Below are 21,926 nucleotides of genomic sequence, written 5' to 3'. Positions count from 1 at the left end.
ACAGAGGAGGTTATACTGGGTGTCTGATACATAAAGCTGAGTAAATCTGTTGGACCTGATCTGGTATATCCCAAATCTTTGTGGGAAGTTAGGGAAGTGATTGCCGGGCCCTTACTGAGATATTTCTATCACCGATAGCCACAGGTGAGGTGCTGCAAGACAATCGCCATTATGTGAGAAAGGTGATGAGGAAAGGCCAGGGAACAATGCAATGGTGAGCCTGAGGTTAGTGGCAGACAAGGTGTTGGAAGGAATTCTAAAGGACAGGTTTATATATAATTGGAAAGGCAAGAAATGAGTAGGGATAGTCAGCATGGCTTTGTACATAAATCACTAACTTGGACTTCAGAAAGACATTCAAAAAGGTTCCACATGACAGACTGGTTAGCAAGTTAGACACCATGGGATACGGAGAGAACCAGCTATTTGGATACAAATTGGCTGGAAGGTTGGAGACGGAGGGTAGTGCTTTTCGGACTGGAGGCCTGTGATGAGCAATATGGTGTAAGGATCGGTGCTGGGTCCACTGCTTGTCATCATTTATATCAGTGATTTCTATGTGAATATATGAGGTATAGTTAGTGGGTTTACAGTAGACATCAAAATTGGAGGTGCACTGGACAGCGAAGAAGGTTACCTCAGAGTACAATGGGACTTCAATCAAATGGGCTGAGGATTGTCAGATCGAGTTTATTTCAGATAAATGTGAGGTGCTCCATTTTGGAAAAGCAAATGAGGGCAGGAATTATACACTTAATGGGAAGGTCCTGGGGAGTGTTGCTGAACAAAGAGACCTTGGAGTGCAGGTTCATAGTTCCTTGAAAGTGGAATCATAGGCAGGGTAGTGAAGAAGGTGTTTGGAGTACTTGCCTTTACTGGTCAGTGCATTGAGTGGTGGAGTTGGGACGTCATCTTGCGGCTGCACAGCACATTGATTCAGCCACTTCTAGAATTCTGTTTTCAGTCCTGGTCTCCCCGCTATCGGAATGATATGGTGAAACTTGAAGAGGTTTGGAAAAGATCCGCAAAGATGTTGCCAGGGTTGAGAGTTTGAGCTATATAGGTAGATGCTGAATAGGCTGGGGCTGTTTTCCCTGAAGCATTGGATTCAATTGTGAGGGGCATGGATAGGGTGAAATCCCAGGGTCTTATTCCGAGGATATGAGAGTCTACAGCTTGGGGGCACAGGCTTCAGGTGTGAGGGAAAAGATTTAAAAGGAAATAAAGGGCAATGTTTCCAGCTGAACATGGTACGTGTATGAAATGAGCTGCCAGAGGAAGTGTGGAGGCTGGTACAATTCCCCAATTATGCCTTTCAAATGTTGTATGTGATTAGCAAAAGTTTAGAAAGATAAAGGCCAAGAGATGGCATATGGGATGAGATTAATTTAGGATATCTGATCAGCATGGACAAGTTGGATCGAAGGGTCAGTTTCTCTGCTGTACCTCTTTGTGGCACTAAAATTAAGATGGGTTTCTCTTTTATGGAGAGTTAGTAGAAGGTCAGATAATTCTCCTTGGAGCTGAGAAGGTTAGGCAGTGCTTTCGACCAGGAGCAGATTTGATTCCAGGATATTAAAGTTACAGAGAGACAGAGGGAGAAATTATTAACGTCACAATTTTTAGTAACTACCTTCAGGTAACTGGCAAATAATGCCGGTTAAAAATGTGAAGATTATTTTGCTCACTAAGTTCTGAGCATCTGGAACAGTTTGACCGACAGCTGGATGCAGATTCAGTAGTTATTGTCAAAACAAATTTGGAATTTAACTTTTTTAAGGAAGGATTTGGAGGACTACAGACAAATGGGAGGTGAGTTGTGATAGACTGGCACCATCTCCAGAGGGGAAGAGTACAGCCCCAATGGGCTGAATAGCCCCAAACCCCTGTGCATTGTGTTACTGCCCCATTCACTGTGAATGATGAAGCTCATCCCAGGCAGAGTCATAGAGACATACAGCATGGAATTAGATCCTTTGGTCGATCTGGTCCATGCCGACCAGATATCGCAACCTAATCTAGTCCCATTTGCCAACACTTGGCACATATCCCTCGACACCCTTCCTATTCACATACCCATCCAGATGCCAAATGGTGTAATTGTACCAGCCTCCACCACTTCCCCGAACAGAAGATTCCATGCACGCATCAATCACAGTGTGAAAAATGTTGCCTCTTGGGTCCCTTTTAAATCTTTCCCCTCTCACCTTAAACCTACACCCTCTCGTTCTGGACTTCCCCACCCCAGGGAAAAGACCTTGTCTATTTTTCCCATTCCGTACTCCTCAGGATTTATAAAGCTCAATGAGATCACCCCTCAACATCCGATGCCCTTGGGACGAGCCCACTCATGTCACAATGGAGCCCGGGTGATTGAGAGCAGCTTCAGAACAATAGGAGAATTGGCGTGATCCTTCAGCCAATGGGAGTGAATTGGGGTGGGTCCAGCAGGCCAACACGTGGCCATGAGCTGTTCAGGCGCAGTGTCACGGTGAGGGGGGACCTAGTGAGTGTGACAGACTGCAAAGTCTGGGGAAGAAATGGAGCTATTGTGGACCGGGAGAGTTTATAAACGCACGGTTTTAGGCTGCTAGACCTGAATTAGAAATTCCTGGTAAATTAGAACCAAAAGAACTGCGGATGCTGTAAATCTCACACAACAACCAAAAGGTACTGGAAAAGCTCAGCAGTTCTGGCAGCACCTGTGGCGAGAAATCAGAGTTAACGTTTTGGATCCGCTGACCCTTCCTCAAAACTGATGTTACTGAAAAGAAATGTCAGTTTATATGCAGAAGGTAGGGGTTAAGGATTAAATGATAGGTGGTGATCGAGTCCAAAGTGATGGGAGCAGTTGGAAAAAGGAGTGCATAACGATCTGGCTGGGGGAGGGTGAATGGCTGTTTATGGGGACTGTTAGTGGCTAACCATAGGTAATGTGTAATGGTAGGCTGTAATAACAAGGCCTGGTGTGTGGATTAAGAGGCTAGGGCGCTAGGACATTGGAGAGTTCAAGACCTAAAATTATTGAATTTCATACTGGGGCTAGAGGGGTGCAGGGTCCCCAAGTAGAAGATGAGGTATTGTTTTTCCAACTTGCGTTAACATGTGGCGCTGGAAAAGCACAACAGGTCTGGCAGCATCTCAGGAGCAAGAGAATTGATGTTTTGGGCATATTCCTTTCATCAGGAATGCAGGGATTTGTCGGGGGGGGGGGGGAGAAAGAGGGCTGAGAGATAAATAAGAGAGATGTGTGGGGTTGGTGGGAAGGGAGCTAGGAAGGCAATTGGTAGATATAGGTGGAGGGTAATGGAGAGATAGTGGAGTGGATAATTGGAAAGGAAGATGGACAGGTGGGACAGTTCAAGAGGGTGGTGTCGAGTTGGAGGGTTGGATCTGGGATAAGGTAAGGGAGGGGAGATGAGGAAACCTTGATTCTGTGGTTAAAGGGTCCCAATGTGGAAAATGAGGTTTTCTTCCTCCAGGCGTCGGGTGGCTGGGATTTGGTGGTGGAGGTGGCCCAGGACTTGCATGTCCTTGCCGGAGTGGGTGGGGAAGTTGAAGTGGTCGACCACAGGATGGTGGGGTTGGTTGGTGCATGTGTCCCAGAAATGTTCCCTGAAACTTTCCGCAAGTTGGTGTCCTGACTCCCCAGTGGAGAGGAGGCCACATCGAAAGCAAAGGCCATAACAGGTGAGGTGGATGGATTTGCAGGAAAATCTCTTGCTGGATGTGGAAGGGTCCTTTGGAGGTGAGGGGGGAGATGTGGGCACAGGTTTTACACCTCTTGCATTGACAAGTGAAGGTGCTGGGAGTGGAGGGTAGGTTAGTGGGGAGCATGGATCTGTACTTGCTGTAGTTGGAGAGGTGTGGTTCAATGGCAGAGGTGTGGCAAGTGGTGGAGATACACTGGAGAGTATTGTTGACCACATGGGAGGGGAAATTACAGTCCTTGAAATACGGGGAGTTTTGGTATGTTCTCGAGTGTTCTGCCAGCTTGCACCAAGCTTCACTGGAACACTGCAGTATGCATGAGACAGAGATGTTGGCCTGGGAACAGACTCGTGGGTTAAAGTGACAGGCAACTGGAAGTTCAAGATCTGTTTTGCAGCAGAACGTAGATCATCAGCTGCCATTTCCAGCACCTCCACTGAGATGCTGCCAGACACAGGTTCCTGTCCCCTCCATTAACAGATATGCACCCTCCCAGCCAGATTGTTATCCACTCCTTTGTCTTTCCAAATGTTACTGTCTCTTTTGGGCTCTGTCCCCACCTATTATTTACTCTTTAACCCCTATCTCCTATAGTCCAAAGATATGCAGGTTAGGTGAATTGGCCGAACTAAATTTCCCGTAATGTTCAGGGATGTATAGGTTAGGTGCATTAGTCAGGGGAAATGTAGAATAATAGGCGACATCATCAGTGCTTGGGAGCCTCCTGCGAAGCGCTTCTTTGATGTTTCCTTCGGTGTTTATAGTAGTTGTCAACCGGAAGCGGCAGGGACAGACCACAAAAAACACCGGAGGAAACATCAAAGAAGCGCTTTGCAGGAGGCTCCCAAGCACTGATGATGTCGCCTAGCCAGGGGACGAAACGTTTGCAACAATAACTTCCAGCTCGGCAAACAGAACCACCACAACGAGCACCCGAGCTACAAATCTTTGCACAAATTTGAATGTAGAATAATAGGGTCGGGGAATGGGTTTCGTTGAGAAACTCTTCAGAGGGTGGGTGTGGACTTGTTGGGCTGAATGGCCTGTTGCCACACGGTAGGGATTCTAATTTTCCCAGCTGCCATTGGTTCTGATGAAGAGTCACTTGACCTAGAATGACCCTTAGTGTGTGCAGGAGGAGGAAATGGGAAAGGGGAGTTGGATCCAGTTTAGAGGGAGGGTTTAATTACACTCTGTACAGGTATTTAGGCCTGAATTTGAAACTCTTGGTCCCACATTTATAGCAAATGGGAAAATGGCTGTGACCCTCAGGCAGTGATAGGTCCTGGGTCATGGCCACCATCTTTATTTGGGAGCAAGGTACAGCGAGGCGCATGGACATGTCCTCTTCCTGGGTGGGGGAGGGGTGATTTGAAGAGGAACATTTACATATCAAACACATACCAAGAGAAATGCTTGCCTTCAATATTCATCCTGCACTGACTATCAACTTTGTTTTGTGAATTCATTTTATAGGATATTAATTGAGTATAATTGAGACAGGGATCTCAAAAGCAATTTTCTATCGTCATCAGGGTCATCAGGATCTGTATACCATTGACATTTAACTGTGGAAAGGAGAAAGGTTTGTCTGTTCTGTCTGTGGGAATGTATCTTTTTTTCGAGCAAAAAGCAGAAAGATGTTCAAATTAGTGGTTGGATCACCCTTGCGGTTTGTGCTCTATTCTGGGCCCTGCAGCTGTGGAAGGAGGTATTGCCCTGAGAGGGAGCACAGATATATCCAAATTACACCTCGTCTCTTTGTAGGAAATGTCAGATTTTGTCCCAGTCACCCACTTCATGATATTAACCTATAAACTCCTAATTTTCAATTCACTGCAAACTTCTCATTAAAATTCCTTGTGGAGTCAAATTCCAGCACCATTTTAGGTGCAATGTTCCAGATTCTGACAACTGTCTGTTCATCCAGAAACTGCTGAGGTCTATGTTGACTCTGGGGTTACAAAGGGCTGAATTGAAAGATGAGATGCACTTCCTGAGCTCCCATTGAGATGCATTGGAACAGTACAGGAGGCTGAGGGCAATGTAGGTGTGAGAATGCAATGAAAATGACAGGGCTGCACTGCGAGTGCTGCTTGGCTCAATGTGTGTTTTGGAGTTGGGTGTAAACAGAGCGTGGTGAGACAGTGAAAAGGTGAACCACAGCTTCAGTTTTAGTTCAGGCCATTCAGAAATTCACATGGTCCCAATGGGAACAGCCAGTTTGTAAGTGAAATCTGCTGAGATATTTATAACAGTTTTTAAAAGTATAAAATGTCAGCTTAAGTAAATATTGGGGCTTTTGATTATAATGGAAATGTTTGAAGTGAAGGAAGGTTTTTCGCTCATTTAAATTCTCTGAATTGGATTAACTAGCTGAATCTAGAGACGCATTGTTACTGGAGCCCTCAGACCAGTGGTGTGCTCCTCTTGTACAATGTGGGGAATAAGGGCCGCTTCCAGTGTCCCTGACGGCTGTGTGTGTAGGAAGTGTGTCCATCTGCAGCTACTGGGAAACTGCTTTTCAGACCTGGAGCTGTGAGTGGACCGACTGTGGAGCATCTGCGATACTGAGAATGTTATGGACAGCACGTTTAGTGAGTTAGTCACACTGCAGGTGAGGGTTACCCAGGCAGAAAGGGATTGGGTGACCATCAGATCAAGTAAAAGGCTCAGGAAGGAAGTGCAGGATTCCCCAGTGATCATTCCCCTTCTCAAACAGATATTGTGCACCACTTGGGATTCTATAAGCGGGGGGGGGGACACAGGTGGGGTAGCCACTCAGGGGAACTCAGCAACAGGCAGGTTCATGACACCACAGATGGCTCCGCTGCACAGAACGGGAGGAAGGAGAATGGCAGAGCTATAATGACAGGGGATCCAGTAGTCAGGGTCAGAGACAGGCGTGCCTGTGGCCACAGATATGAATCCAGGACAGTGGAATTGATCCTAGGTCCATTTATTTATAGGTGTACAGACCAATAAAGGTCAGCGTCCCAAATGCAACCTTCAGCACTTGATCACCCTGAAGCTCTACTTTCCAGGGACTGTGCGCTTGTTCTGAGCCCTTCAGAGAGACTGAAGGGATTAGGGAGAAAAAAGGAACAGGGTTGCGTTGTAATCTACAAAATAACGGTCACCCTCCGCTCTCGGTCTCTCCCCTCTGTCTCCCACCTCCCATCGTACCTCCTCCCCAACGCAGGGAAAAGACCTTGCGTATTTACCGTATCCATGTCCCTGCTGATTTTATAAACCTCTATAAGGTCACCCATCAGCCTCTGAACCTCCAGGGAAAACAGTGTATTCATTCGCTCCCTGTAGCTCAAATCCTCCAACCCTGGCAACATGCTTGTAATTCTTTTCTGACCCTTTTCAAGTTTCACAATATTGTTTTTATATGAAGGAGATCAGAATTGCATCCAATATTCCAAGCGTGACCTAACCAATGCTCTGTACAGCCGCAATATAACCTCCCAACTCCTATACTCGGTGCTCTGACCAATAAAGGATAGCATACTAAACACCACCTTCACTATACTATCTACGTGCAATTCTGCTTTCAAGGAGCTAGAAACCTGTTCTCCAAGGTCTCTTTGTTCAGCAGCACTCCCGAGGACCTTACCATTAAGTGTATACATCCTACTAATATTTTGCTTTTCTAAAATGCAGCACCTCACATTTATCTAAATTAATCTCCATCTGCCAGTCCACAGCACATTCAACCATCTGATCAAGATCCCGTTGTAATCTGGGGTAATCCTCTTCACTGTCCACTGCACCTCCAATTTTGGTGTAATCTTACTAACATTACTTCTTCTTTTCACATCCAAATTATTGATATAAATTATGAAAATTAGTGGATCCAGCACCGATCCTTTGTGACACCCCACTGGTCACAGGACTCCAATCTGCAAAGCAACCTTCCACCACCACCCTCTGTATTCTACCTTTGAATAGGTTTTGTATCCAAATGGCTAGTTCTCCCCGTATTCCATGAGATCTAACCTTGCTAACCAGTCTCCCATGGGGAACCTTGTTGAACCTCTTACTGAAGTCCATGTAGATCATTTCCACCGCTTTGCCCTCATCAATCCTCTTTGTTGTTACTTCAAAAAAATTGACTCAAGTTCATGAGACGTGATTTCTCACACACAAAGCCGTTATAATATCCAGGACTTAACTCTGTACATTGGGGTCTGTGTCACCCAGTTATGGGTGTTAATATTCTGGATAAAGTTCACGTACACCAGCTTTGTGTTAGTGACTGTGTATTGAGTCTTGTTGATATCACCAACACAGGTGAGTTCCATTTGAAAGGCAGTCCCTATATCCCTAACCCCTCTCCCATCTGCTCTGTCTCCTCCATCCCCACCGTAGAAAGTAAGTGGGAAGAGTTCATGGAGTTTCCATGTGAGTGTGATTGTAAAAATCTTCCCTTCTTTCCACTAGCCCACAAAGAAGTAGTGATAGTCTCCTTACTACCATTAAGTGTATACCTCCTGCTAATATTTGCTTTTCGAAAATGCAGCACCTCACATTTATCTAAATTAAATTCCATCTGCCTCTTGGGTTCAGGGTTTGGTAACGGCGGCTTTGAAGAGGCTGATTGGAAAACGTGCCCAAGCCTCCAGGCCATACTGTCTCCGAGCTGTCCCTGCCTGAGCCTCTAAACAGAAACTTCCTGTAGTTTCTCTCCTGTCAGTTTCTCCCATTGTTCAGTTTGTCCAGGATCCCCTCCTGCTGCTGCACTGCTCCTGTCCCTCACTGACCTGTCCAGCCCCCAGTGTCCTCCACATTCGTTCATTGGTTACAATCCCATTGTCCCAGTCCTTCAGCCCCGCCCCTTCACCCTATTGAGCAGCAGCTGCTGTCAATCACCCAGGCTCCTGTGTGATCTGGTGCATGTGCTGTAGGAGGGGAGACCAGTGCACGGGCGCAGTGCTGGGCAATTGTTGGCGAATGTGCAGTATGGGTCAGTGCCAGAGAGGCTGTGGGTGTGTGGGATTAATCTGTCATTGGCAGTTCCTCCCTCTGAAAACAGGACCTAGCGGAATGGCCCCTCCCCTGGTATCCTGACGAGTGGTCAAAGTGTCAATGGGGAAGCATTCTTGTGAAGATTCAGGAATGTTATGGAAAGGGACAGGAGTGGACCTGTAATTAAAGTTCTAAACTGTTTCATTTTAGTTCAACCAGATATGATTTGGCCAGTGTGTGCAGGATGGTTCTCATCAGAGGTCGGAGTGGGGGAAATGAGTAAGAGGTTCCAGACTGGGGGGGGGGAAATCAATGTGGGTCTGACCAGGAAGGACACCCTGGGAGTGGGGGAAGTATTCATCAACATCCACGAGGCTCTGAGTCAGACTCATTGATTTGATTAGATTTCCTACAGTGTGGAAACAGGCCCTTTGGCCCAACCAGTCCACACTGACCCTCCAAAGAGCAACCCACCCAGACTCATTTCCCTCTGACTAAAGCACCTTACACTATGGGTAATTTATCATGGCCAATTCACCTGACCTCCACTATCAGTCTTTGGATTGTGGGAGGAAACTGGAGCACCCGGAGGAAACCCACGCAGACACAGAAAGAATGAGCCCGAGATTGGAATCGAATCTGGGACCCTAGTGCTGTGAGGCAGCAGTGCTAACTACTGTGCCATCGTGCCGCCCCCTTTTTTGGTTCTTAGTCTGCAGGCAGGAGCGAGGAAACTGAATTCAAAGAGAGGAGAGAGTGTTAGAACTGGGTGTGGTGGGAAGGAGTGAGGAGATTGGTTTGGATTTCAGTTCACAGAAGAGAGCAATTGTGAGACTGAGATTTAAAGCTTTGGGGAAAACAAAGAAACTACAGTGTAATACTATAATCGTCTTATGAATTTCCATCCTCTGCTAACGGTGGTGACGTGTTTTCTTTATTGTAGGGTTCTGAAAGGACGGATTTGTGGATGAGAAATTCAAATTGAACTTCCTGTTCAGTTTTGATGGTTACTTGATCCGTGCCGATCTGAATATCATTGGCCTTTTCATGTGGAAGGAAAGGTGTGTATTCTGTCCATGGGCGAATATTTCAAATGTCAGTGTGACTGGAAACATTACTGAGACGCAGCCAAGTCCATGTTAGTGTGGTGACTGTGGAGAGAGAGTTCATTTGTTTTTAAAAGTCTGAAAAAACATGGCACATTTCCCAGGAACAATTAAGCTACAGAATTGTTTTGTATGAGGACAAGTTTTTAATTAATCATGCAACCAGAAAGACACCACGATACCTGCACCATGGAAAAAAAAACTATGAAAGCGGGACTGTTGTAAAGGGCTTAATTATCGATCATGGCTTTTAATCCATTGGCGTTGTCACTTCGGCTCCAGTGCCTTTGGGAAACACTGGAAATGTGATGAATGCAATGTAGGTTTCAATTATTAAACTGTAAAAAGTGCAGAAGAAATTTACAGGGATTTTTGCCAGGGCTCAGGGGTCTGAGTTATCGGGAGAGGTTGTGCAAGTGAGGATTTTTTTTTATTTAGAGCAGAGGAAACAGGGGGGATCTTTTCTGGACGTGTATAAGAGGCTTGGATAAGGAGAATGCATTCAGTCTTTTCCCCAGGGAATCAAGGAGTGGAGGCATCAGTTTAAGGTTAGAGGAGAAATTATGAAAAGGAAGCTGAGGGGCACCTGTTTTACACAGAGGGTGGTATGTATACGGACTGAGCTGCCAGTGGAAGTGGTTGAGGCAGGTCTGTTACCAACATTTAAAGACATTTGGACAAATACATTGATAGGAAAGTTTCAGAAGCAGATGAGCCAAGTGCATGCAAATGGGGTTAGTGTGGATGGACATTCTGATCGGCATGGGCCAGTTTGGACCAAAGGGCCTGTCTCTGCTGTTGGACTCTGACTCCAAGTATATTTACTATTTCTCCCGCTATCTCTGGTAGCACCCTGGGATGTATTCCATCAGGGCAAGAGACTTGTCTACCTTTAGCTCCATTTGCTTGTCCAACTCTAACGCTTTCGTGATAATGATTGTTTCTTGGTACTCACCTTCCTCAGTCTCCATATCAATTACTGGCATTTTCTTCGTATCCTCCACTTTGAAGACTGCTATGTACCCATATTCCTGAACCCTGCTGGATAGGAATAACTAGACACCGAACTCTGAGAGCTCTTCTTTGAGTCTTTATTGATGAGACATGGCAGTTCCCTGGATAGTGTACATGCAGAACACCTCCAGGCAGCATCAGGGAACTCCCCGCCTGTCCGATGTGCCGCTCCCATTCTTATACCTTTGTGGCTTGGGGTTTTGAATGGACGCTGTCTCTCAGTATTATCTCCATGGCAATGGCAGTTAAAAAGTCGAGTTCAGCTCAACACTTTGTGGTTAAACCACATCCCACACCCCTGTCGCTCAGTCAGGTGTCTGACAGGCGCTTCAGTTTCAGTGGGGCTCTCTGTCAGGATTCTGAAGTGGAAGAGCCGGTGTTGGAGCGGGGTGGGCAAAGTTAAAAACCACACATCACCAGGTTATAGTCCAACAGGTTTATTTGGAAGTACAGGCTTTTGGAGTGTGCTGTGATTTGTAATGTGATCAGGATTATCTCTGTGGTAACAGTTAAGTACTTCAACAATTACAGAGGCCATATGTTCCCCACACAATAGGTTCCCCTCGAGCAGTGTAAACTGCTATTCTGTCCCTGGGGATAGCTACTCATCACTTTTCTCCCCCAATCCCATCTAGCTTTCTGTTGATGTTTAAAGTTTTTCTAATCTCCTAGTTTCTCCTTGGTCTTTGCCAATTTGTATGCTTTCTATTTCAATTTGATAGACTCCCTTATTTCCTTAGCCTCCCATGGCAGATTACTCCTTTTCCTACAGTCCTTCCTTTTCACTGATATATACTTTTGCTGAGCAGTTTGAAAAATTCTTTGATATTCCTCCACTGTCCGTCAACTGTCCCACCGTAAAGTCTTTGCTTCCAGTCTTCATTAGCCAACTCCTGTCTCATCTTATTGTAGTCTCCTTTGTTTAAGCACAGGATCTTGGGATTGGATTTAATCTTCCCGCTTTCCAACTGTATTCTAAATTCAACCATACTTATCACAAGTCTTTTATCAGATTACGAGGTGAGATGATGTTACCTGTTTGTTTTGGTTTTCATTGTCAAAGACCTTGGCTTTGTAATAAATTACAGGATAGATATTCACAACAGAGTATTCTGGACGGTGTGAATTTACTACACAATCTAAAACCATAAATCACTGTCTCCCCTCAGTTTAAAATTGCAAAATCATTATCTCCTACACGCTTCCTCATCTTCTAAGTTTGAAATGCTAATCCCCCTGACTATCCTACTTTTCCCGAAAATCTCCTTTGGTGAAGGTGGTGAGTGTTGGATTCAGCTTTCCAGATATTAACGTAAGAAGATAAGCACTGGGCACAGGAGAGGGAATGCAGCCCTTCGAACCAGCTCCACTATTTAATACCACGATGACTGAGCTCACCTCGGTCTCAGCTGGATTTTCCCGTCTGCTCTATCTCACCCTTCAACTCATTGCAAATTAAAAATCTGTATCTCTTCATTAAATTTACTCATTGTCCTGGCATCCACCGCATTTTGAATAGGGAATTCCACAGATTCAGAACACATTGCGATAAGTACATTCTCCTTCATGAGAATACAATAGAGTCCCTATAGTGCAGAGTCCACACCAATCCTATGATGAGCCTCCCATTCAGACCCACCCATTCCCTGTAACCCTGCATTTCCCGTGGCTAATTGCCTAACCAGCACATGCATGGAAACTGGGCAATTTAGCATGGGCAATCCACCTAATCTGCACATATTTGGGCTATGGGAGGAAACTGGAGCACGGCTGGAAACTCGTACAGACATGGGGGGGGGGGGGGGGGGAATGTGTAAACTCCACACAGTCGCCTAATGCTGTAATCAAACCCAGATCGCTGACGTTGTGAGGCAGCAATGCTAACCACTCAGCTAACTCTGCTTAAAATCTGCTCCTCCTTATTAACCTCTCTATCACCCAATTTGCTGAATCTATATTCCTCACGTCAGAAATCAGGTCGTGGAAACGAATGTCTCAGTGAAACCCAATGACAGCCCATGTGTCCTGTGTGTCTGAATGGGGTTTGATAGACAACACCCTCCAGCCCACACTTTTCATTCACTTTCCAGAGACAGGGCTCAAGTAGCTTCCTGGGGACTACAATTCCAACAATCCCTGAGGCAGGGACCACACGTGAGTGGGGAAACCCGGCACTGTCCATGTGCAGAATGTGGGTGGGCTTTGGAGCATGTGCTTTGGCGTACCTAGCGGAAAGTACTTCACACTGTGATTGGCTGGAGGAGTAACATATCAGCTTTTAGTATTGATCTGCCGGGGAATTAAGGTGTCACCACACCCACGTGGGACCAAGTTCCATCCCCAATGCCTCATAATGCTGGGAATCGACCAATGGGAAACCAAGGATGATCTAACCCATTCTCCCAGACTGAAGTTTCCTGTTCTGTCCAGGGTCTGCCACCTCCCTTTCTGTTTCCTTTTGTTTCATTCTGCTGTTACATTATTGACTTGCAGCAACTGAAGGGAAAGGAAGTGAACCCAGAAAGGGTGCAGAGTCTAACCAGGACGGGAAGTGGTGGCATGGATCTATTTATCAGCAACTCCATGAGAATGGGGAGGGTGTACATTAGGGGTAGCAGAGTCAGAATGGAGGGAGAGCGTAAGTGGGCTGCAGAGTTACAGCTTTAGGGAAAGACTGGGAAAATATATTCCAGAGAAACTAAAAATGTCTGTTCTAAATTTCTAACCTGTACATATTCCTTTATATAGGGTGCTAGATGGTGAAGATTCACAGACTGAAATCTTAAAATCATGTGCAGATTGTGATTAAGTTAACCAGCATTTGATGAACCAAAGACTGAGAGTCAATCGGCCAAAGTCCTGCAACACTCTCACTCACAGCATTGTCAGTCTATCAGCACCAAATGGACTGCGATTGGTTCGAGACAGCAGCTCACTACCATCTTCTCAAGGGCAACTAGAGATGGGGAATAAATGCTGGTTGAGCCAGTGATGCCCATATGCTGGAAATGGTTTCTATCTCTATTTACTGAAACCTGATTGTAACTGCAGGATGATGAGGGATGCTGAGTGCATGCTTCAGGAGGCAGAACCATCACATTACCCCTGCCTATACCCACACAGTAACTCAGCAACGACACTGGAACAAAAGGCAATTAAGCTAAAGGAGGACTTAGGTATAGTTCTTAAAGATAAAGGCATCAAAGGGGTTTGGAATACAGCAAAAACAGGAGACTGAGCTGGATGGTCAGCTGTTTCCCATTGAATGGTGGCGCAGGATTGAAAAGTCGAAAGCCCCCCTCCTGCCCCTATCTCCCAGCTCTGTATATAACCATGGGACCCGGGTAGGAAGGAGTAGGCAGGACAGGGACTCTCCAGGAGATTGCACTTCCACATCAGTTTTCAGTGAGGGATGGTTTGATGGACTTTGTTTAACATTTATCTTTAATGCAAAGTTTGTAAATTTGGTTTTAAAACAGGTAAGAGTTTATTCCACGATAAATGAAACGAAAAGAAAAGAAACAAAACGATCTGAATATAACAGTCTTAAAATTTCAACGCCGTATAAAACAAAATCCCGACGACTCCCGGACACCATCACTTTCCAGTTACTCAAATTCCAGAGAGATATTTCCCCCCTCTGTCGGAACCTTTGGTTTGATTTAACTGATTTTCAGTTCTCGTTCTGTGAGCTGTGGAGTTTTCTTTTTTCCCCATTTGTCCGACCCAGAAGTGTTATCACAGCAACCTTCCCACCATCAAAATCATCATTATGCCATTATAGCAGTAAACCACCTGAATAACCAATTGAATATTTATAAACAAAGCCCATTATGGGCAAAGCAAACCATTACAAGTGGCAGAGTGGGAAAGGACGAAATCAAAGTAGAGTTGGGGGTGAGGGGGCAGGGCTGGAGATAAAGGGGTGCCCACCTCTATCTAAAGGCATCAAGAGCATTGATACACACCACATGCTCCATCTCCAAGGACACCCTGCTGTGTAGCCTTTATCCTCAATCATAGAATAGAATCCCGACAGTGTGGAAGGAGAGCATTGGCCCATCAAATCCCACCAACCATCGGAAGAGCATCCCACCCAGACCAATCCAGAGTAACACTGCATTTCCCATGGCTGATCCACTAGTCTACACAATCCTCGACACTGTGGGCAATTTAGCACGACTGATCCACCTAACCTGCACATCTTTATCCTGTGGGAGGAGACCGGAGCACCTGGAGGGGACCCACACTATCATGGGGAGAATGTGGGAACTGCACACAGGCCGTTGACCAAGGCTGGACTCCAACCTTGTACCTGGTGCTGTGAAGCAGCAGTGCTACAGTCACAATTTAAATCAAAATAGATGATCCCTGCTCACTGTCACATTGCTGTTTGTGGAGACTTACTGCCCAAAGAGACATCCCAAAATTCAGAAAGTGGCAATATAAATTCAGTCAACTACAGCCCAGTTAATGTGATTACCAACCACAACATCAATACTCCAACAGTGTCATCATGTACAAGGTCCAGTTCTGACGCTGATGAACAGTAACTCCAGAATCAGAGTCCTGCAGTGATGTGTGAACTGTACCCCACACAGAGCAGGTGGATGACCACTTTCCTGTGTCCATTCACTGGGCTCTCAGTCGTGTTGAAGACTCAGCAAATCCCTTGTCACGCAGAGACGATCCTACCCAGTGTGAAGGCGCTGGGGTCTCAGGGGACAGGATGAATAACTGAATCCTCTCTCCCACACTGAGCATCTGAATGGCCTCTCCCCTGTGTGGGCTGACTGGGGTCTCAGGGGCAGGATGAATCACTGAATTCCCTCTCAGACACTGAGTATCTGAATGGCCTCTCTCCTGTGTGGGCTCAGTGGGGTCTCGGGGGATGATGCATTTGAGTGAATCTCTCCCCACACACTGGGAGCAAGTGAATGGCCTTTCCCCAGAGTGAGCTCTCTGGGGTCACTGCAGGTAGTGCACTTGAGTGAATGTCTCCCCACACTGTGAGAAAGTGAATGGCCTTTCCCCAGAGTGAGCTCGGTGTTTCAGCATTTCAGTGGACCTAATGTATCCTTTCCCACACACTGAGCAGGTGAATGGCCTCTCCCCAGTGAATGCACTGATGTCTCTGCAGGTGAGAGATTTGAATGAATTATTTCTCACACATGGAGCAGGTGAAGGGTCTATATCCTCTGTGCCCTCTCTGGTGCTTCAGCAGATTGTAAGATTTAATAAATCCCTTCCCATCCGTGGGGCAGGTGAATGGCCTCTCCCCAGTGTGACTGTGTCGGTGTGTGTCCTGCTGGGAGGGGTAAGCGAATTCCTTCCCACAGTCCCCACGTTGACATACCCTAGCCCTGGTCCCGTCACATTGGTGTCTTCGCAAATCACATGACCGGTTAAACATTCAACTGCATGCAGAGCAAAGGAATGATTTCTCTGTTCTAGGCATGCTGCTTCCCTTTCCATATTACCGATAAGAATCAGGATCTGTGGAATTGGACGACCCTGTAGTTGATGTGATGTTAAAGCTGAGTTTCCCATGTGGAGCTTTCTCTTTGTAAAACTAAAAGTTTCTCCATATCATTACTACAACTCCTAACACCAGCTCTCACTTCAGTCCTCCTGAATTTCTAATTTTGGACAAATGCATTGACCTCAGTAATGTGCCTTTCTCTCACTCGTTTCTGAAAGTAAATTAGGACCATTTTGAATAACTTTACAAGAAGGACCCACACCTATTCTATCATGTACGAGTTCTAACCCAGGGGAAGTTTGTTGCCATAATGCTCTGACCACTTTGCCGGAGCCATTGCAAGTCAATTCTAACAATTATCAATAGATTTTATCTAAACAGGATGCCCACACAATGGACACTCAATGTCCGTAAGTTATGATTTATTTTCTTAAAGCCCCTCATGTCTCTGGCAATCTGGCTATACAATTGAAGATATTTTATACAATGACCTTACAGTCTCAATTGCCAGTTCCAGTCCATGAAGCAGCCAGTAACAAACCGCAGTGAATTGAATTCTAACAGCAGCATTGCCCTGGCAGGAGAGATTGCAGAGCATGAAACTGTCTTCTCTGGAGTATCTAAAAGGAAACACTTGAAATGAACAAACTTCTTCAAGAGCTCGATGGGACAAAGACAGCAAGGATGTGCTCCCTGGCTGGTGTGTCTAGAATGAAATAAGCGTTAACTGTGGTATCTTTACCCAGCATCCCCCTCAGCTGCATAAATGTTTGAGAATTAGTTGCTGCTCTTATTCCACTCTCTTGATCACTCCTATTTGTAACTGCTGTAATGTTGGTGGCTGTGCAAATTGATAACATTTGATTCAATCTATCCCAAAACCTTTCTGTATCTGTGTCTCACTTTTGTTCACCAAGACCCTCATTCAATCTGACCTCTTTGCAAACCCTGCCCTGATATTTCCTTCGAGGGCGCAGAATTAATTGTTCACAGAATTATTACTGTGCAAAAGGAGGCTGATTGGCTCATCAGTTCTCCAAAGGATCACCTCACTGAATGCTATTCTTCTGCCTTTACCCCATAAACATTCCCATTCATCCTCTTCCAATGACTGTTCAATTCTATCCTCTTCATTGTACCTGGCTCCACCACAATCTTTGGCAGTGCATTCCTGACCATAAACATTCTCTGCATGAAAACGTTTTGTCTCATGTCACATGCGCTTCTTTTGTCAATCCCTTTACATCGGCGCCTCCTCATTATTGATTCTTTCATGCATGTGAACAGTTTGTCCTGATCTACTCTCACTAGATCCCTTTTGCAGATATCTTTACGTACCATACCCTGGGATAGTGACTACATCTCTCCCGGTCACAGGAGAGCAGTGCGAGACCATTCAGGTGCTCTCATTCTGGGATTGGGTTCAGGACATTATTCAGCCTCACTGTACTCCAGTGAATACACAACAGGGAGAGGCCATTCACCTGCTCTCAGTATGGGAAGAAATTCACTCAGATATCCAGCTTGATGAAACACCGGCGAGTTCACAGGAACCACAGTGATCGGATTTATTTTGTTTTTTTCATGGGATCATGGCATCACTTCCTGGGGCAGCATTTGTCATCCATTCTAACTGCCCAGAAGATGGTTCAGAGGCAACCCCATTATTTAGGGTCTGGATTCACATGCCTGCTGGACCAGGTCAAAAGTAACAGTTTCCTAGAACCAGTGACATTAAGAGTTGATTTATGGTCTATTATCCTATTTTGGAAATGATAATGAATAATGTTTGCAGTTGAGTTAAAAGTGCAAGAACAAAATGGGTTTTAGCGCTGAAAATGTGTTGCTGGAAAAGCGTAGCAGGTCAGGCAGCATCCAAGGAGCGGGAGAATCGACGTTTCGGGCATGAGCCCTTCTTCAGGAATGAAAAAGGGCTCATGCCCGAAACGTCGATTCTCCTGCTCCTTGGATGCTGCCTGACCTGCTGCACTTTTCCAGCAACACATTTTCAGCTCTGATCTCCAGCATTTGCAGTCCTCACTTTTTCCAAAATGGGTTTTATTCTAAGTGAGCATGCCCTCCTGTTTTCTCAGTTGTTATTGACAGTCTCATTCCCCTCGCACCAGAACCTGTTCCAGAGAGTGTTACAGAAAAGGCAGAATGGTCAGCTGCAGCTGGTCACCTGACTCCAAAGGTTCACTCTCCACAGATGCTACCAAATCTGCTGAATTTTTCCAGCAATTTCTATTTTTGTGTCTGATTTACCAGCATTTGTAGATCGTTAGTTTTTCAATATTGAACTTGTCTGTTGCAGAGGAGTTTATTGATGAGTTTGGAGAGTTTTGAAAATTGCAAGTTAGGCCAGAAATCAGCCATGATCTATTGAATGGCAGAGCAGGTTTGAAGGGTTGAATAGCCTCCTCCAGTTCCAATGAAATTTGCCCATCTGCAACTTTCGGCAACATTTCCCCTCACTGCTCATTTCACTTCCATGTCTAACACACTGTTACTGACTGAACAAACCTCCTGTGTTTGAGCTAAACCTGCTAATGTTCAGTGGCTCCCTCTCCTGCCACCCGGGTTTAACTCTCATCATGTCTCATATTACTGCGGGAATGCCCACTAAGGGCTCAGCCTGGAGTCTGTATCCCCTGGGATCCACAAACCCGGTTTATTTCCATCTTCCTCTTTCATTTTGGCTATTGAACTCTCGGTTTAATCCATTCTCCTGTCATGCTCTTTAACATGCCCATGTGGGTGGACTAGAGGCAGCTGAGATATAATGAAGGCAAGTGGGGATTAGGCGGAAACACGAGGAGAGGCGACAGCAAACACAGTTCTCATTGTAACGGCAGAGTTTCTCTGTGACCCAGTGAGTGGTGAGGCACCTGAGATTGTGGGGGAGGAAGATTCAATCAGGGATTTGTAAAAACACTCAGATACTGACTTGTCCATCTGACAGATAGGCAGAAAGAAAGATGCACATTTAGGTCGCAACTTTGATGGCCTGCGGCAGTGAACCATCCTTCAGACCCAATGATTCCAACATCAAATCTCTGCAAAAAAAAACACAAAGCTTCCTACTTGTAAAAGGCTGTCTCTCAGCCTCCTCTTTTCTTGAGAAAAGCGTTTTGAGCTGTTCAGCATTTCCTGGTGGTTATAACCTCTATGCTCCTGTAAGTTTCGTGACTGAATTTTTATTTTCCTATTCCTTGTGAGTGACGGCAGCAGCAGAAACAGGTCCTGACCTGTGAGTGGTTTTGGTTGGAATATTTGTATTTACAAATTCATTCTCAGCGTCACCTACAGTGAAAAATTGATGTAAACAGAAGGAAAGGAGTGAGTGAGCACCCACAGAAACACAAAGGCAGCATGTGTACCTGAGCTGAACGAACCGGGCATCAGGAAAATGTGATGACAATCAAAACTCGTTCGAACCCCTGAGGTGCAGAAAGAGGCTACTCAGCTCATCGAGTCTGCAATGACCTGCTCTCCCACCCTATCCCCATAACCCCACATTTACCATGGCTAACCCAACCCACCGAACCTGCACACTACAGACCATGTTAGCACAGCCAATAGAGCAAACCTGCACATCTGTGGGAGAGTCACAGATTACATCAAAATCCTTGGAATTGTGGATGAATTCTCACAAATACTTGACTGACGCAAATGCTGTGTTTTTGAAAATAAAATCTGGGGAAAACTGCAGCCAGAAAGATTTCCGATTATCTCTGGAGGAAGATAATTCAAAACTCGTGCCATTGTCCCAGGGGGCGCAGTGAAAGTTACAGAGGCCTGGGAACCATCAGAAATGTAACAGGTTGTGAGGAAGGTGAGGGTGAGACAAAGACAAAATGGCAGTCTGTCACACGGGGGAATGCAGGAGAGATTAAATAGCAGAAATAGTAGTGCCTCAAGGCCACGGGGAATGGAGTTAGGGCTGGGAAACAAATAAGGAAACAAGGTTTGCAGCTGTCAATGAAAAAACAGATTATAACACAAAAGGCCGAATTCAGAGTCTGAAAGTATTGCTCTCATTGGTGAGTACAGTATGCTGTAAAGCCTGGGTAGTTCTATTACAGCCAACACAGGCAAGGACTGATTAGGGATAGTCAACATGACGTTGTGCATGGGAAATCGCGTCTCACAAACTTGATTGAGTTTTTTGAAGAAGTAACAAAGAAGATTGATGAGAGCAGAGCAACAGATGTGATCTATATAGACTTCAGTAAGGCATTCGATAAGGTTGCCCACGGGAGACTAATTAGCAAGGTTAGATCTCATGGAATACAGGGAGAACTAACCATTTGGATATAGAACTGGCTCAAAGGTAGAAGACAGAGGGTGGTGGTGGAGGGTTGATTTTCAGACTGGAGGCCTCTGACAAGTGGAGTGCCACAGGAATCGGTGTTGTGTCCTCTACTTTTTGTTATTTACATAAATGATTTGGGTGCGAGCATAAGAGGTACAATTAGTAAGTTTGCAGATAAGAGCAACATTGGAGGTGTAGTGAAGAGCGAAGAGGGTTTCCTCAGATTACAGCAGGATGTAGACCAGATGGGCCAATGGGCTGAGAAGTTGCGATGGAGTTTAATTCAGATAAATGCGAGGTGCTGCATTTTGGTAAAGCAATTCTGAGCAGGACTTATTCACTTAATGGTAATGTCCTAGAGAGTGTTGCTGAACAAATAGACCTTGGAGTGCAGGTTCATAGCTCCTTGAAAGTGGAGTCGTAGGTAGATAGGATAGTGAAGAAGGCTTTTGGTATGCTTTCCTTTCTTGGTCAGCGTATTGAGTACAGGAGTTGGGAGGTCATGTTGCGGTTGTACAGGACATTGGTTAGGCCACTGTTGGAATATTGCGTGCAATTCTGGTCTCCTTCCTATCGGAAAGATGTTGTGAAACTTGAAAAGGTTCAGAAAAGATTTACAAGGATATTGCCAGGGTTGGAGGATTTGAGCTATAGGGAGAGGCTGAACAGGCTGGGTCTGTATTCCCTGGAGTGGCGGAGGCTGAGGGTTGAACTTATAGAGGTTTACAAAATTATGAGGGGCATGGATAGGATAAATAGGCAAAGTATTTTCCCTGGGGTTGGGGAGTCCAGAACTATAGGGCATAGGTTTAGGGTGAGAGGGGAAAGATATAAAAGAGACCTAAGGGGCAACTTGTTCATGCAGAGGGTGGTATGTGTATGGAATGAGCTGTCAGAGGAAGTGGTGGAGGCTGGTACAATTGCAACATTTAAAATGCATTTGGATGGGTATACGAATAGGAAAGGTTTGGTGGGACTCGATTGGGTTGGGATATCTGGTCTGCAGAGACAAGTTGGACCCAAGGGTCTGTTTCCATGCTGGACATCTCTATGTCTCTATGACTGTATGTATAGAGAGAGGGCCGGCATTGGGTGGGATGACCCATCGCCCTGTAAAGTCCAGAAGGCAGTGTCTATGGCATCGCCGAGCATCAAAACTCAAACTTGGGCAGACAGGAGGGGGCAACAAAGGGAACTGACAGAAACCAAAACCAAACCATTTACCTGGCTGAATGACAGATGTTGGTGAATGAACACCCAGCCTGATAGAGAGATTGTTATAATGGAACTTATTGGGAGAAGATGGATGAATTAATTGAAGTGC

The sequence above is a fragment of the Chiloscyllium plagiosum genome, unplaced genomic scaffold (assembly GCF_037043375.1).
Source record: "Chiloscyllium plagiosum isolate Xiang-an unplaced genomic scaffold, Cpla_swu_hap1 HiC_scaffold_14, whole genome shotgun sequence".
Classification (NCBI taxonomy): Eukaryota; Metazoa; Chordata; class Chondrichthyes; order Orectolobiformes; family Hemiscylliidae; genus Chiloscyllium; species Chiloscyllium plagiosum.
This window is presented reverse-complemented; position numbering follows the sequence as displayed.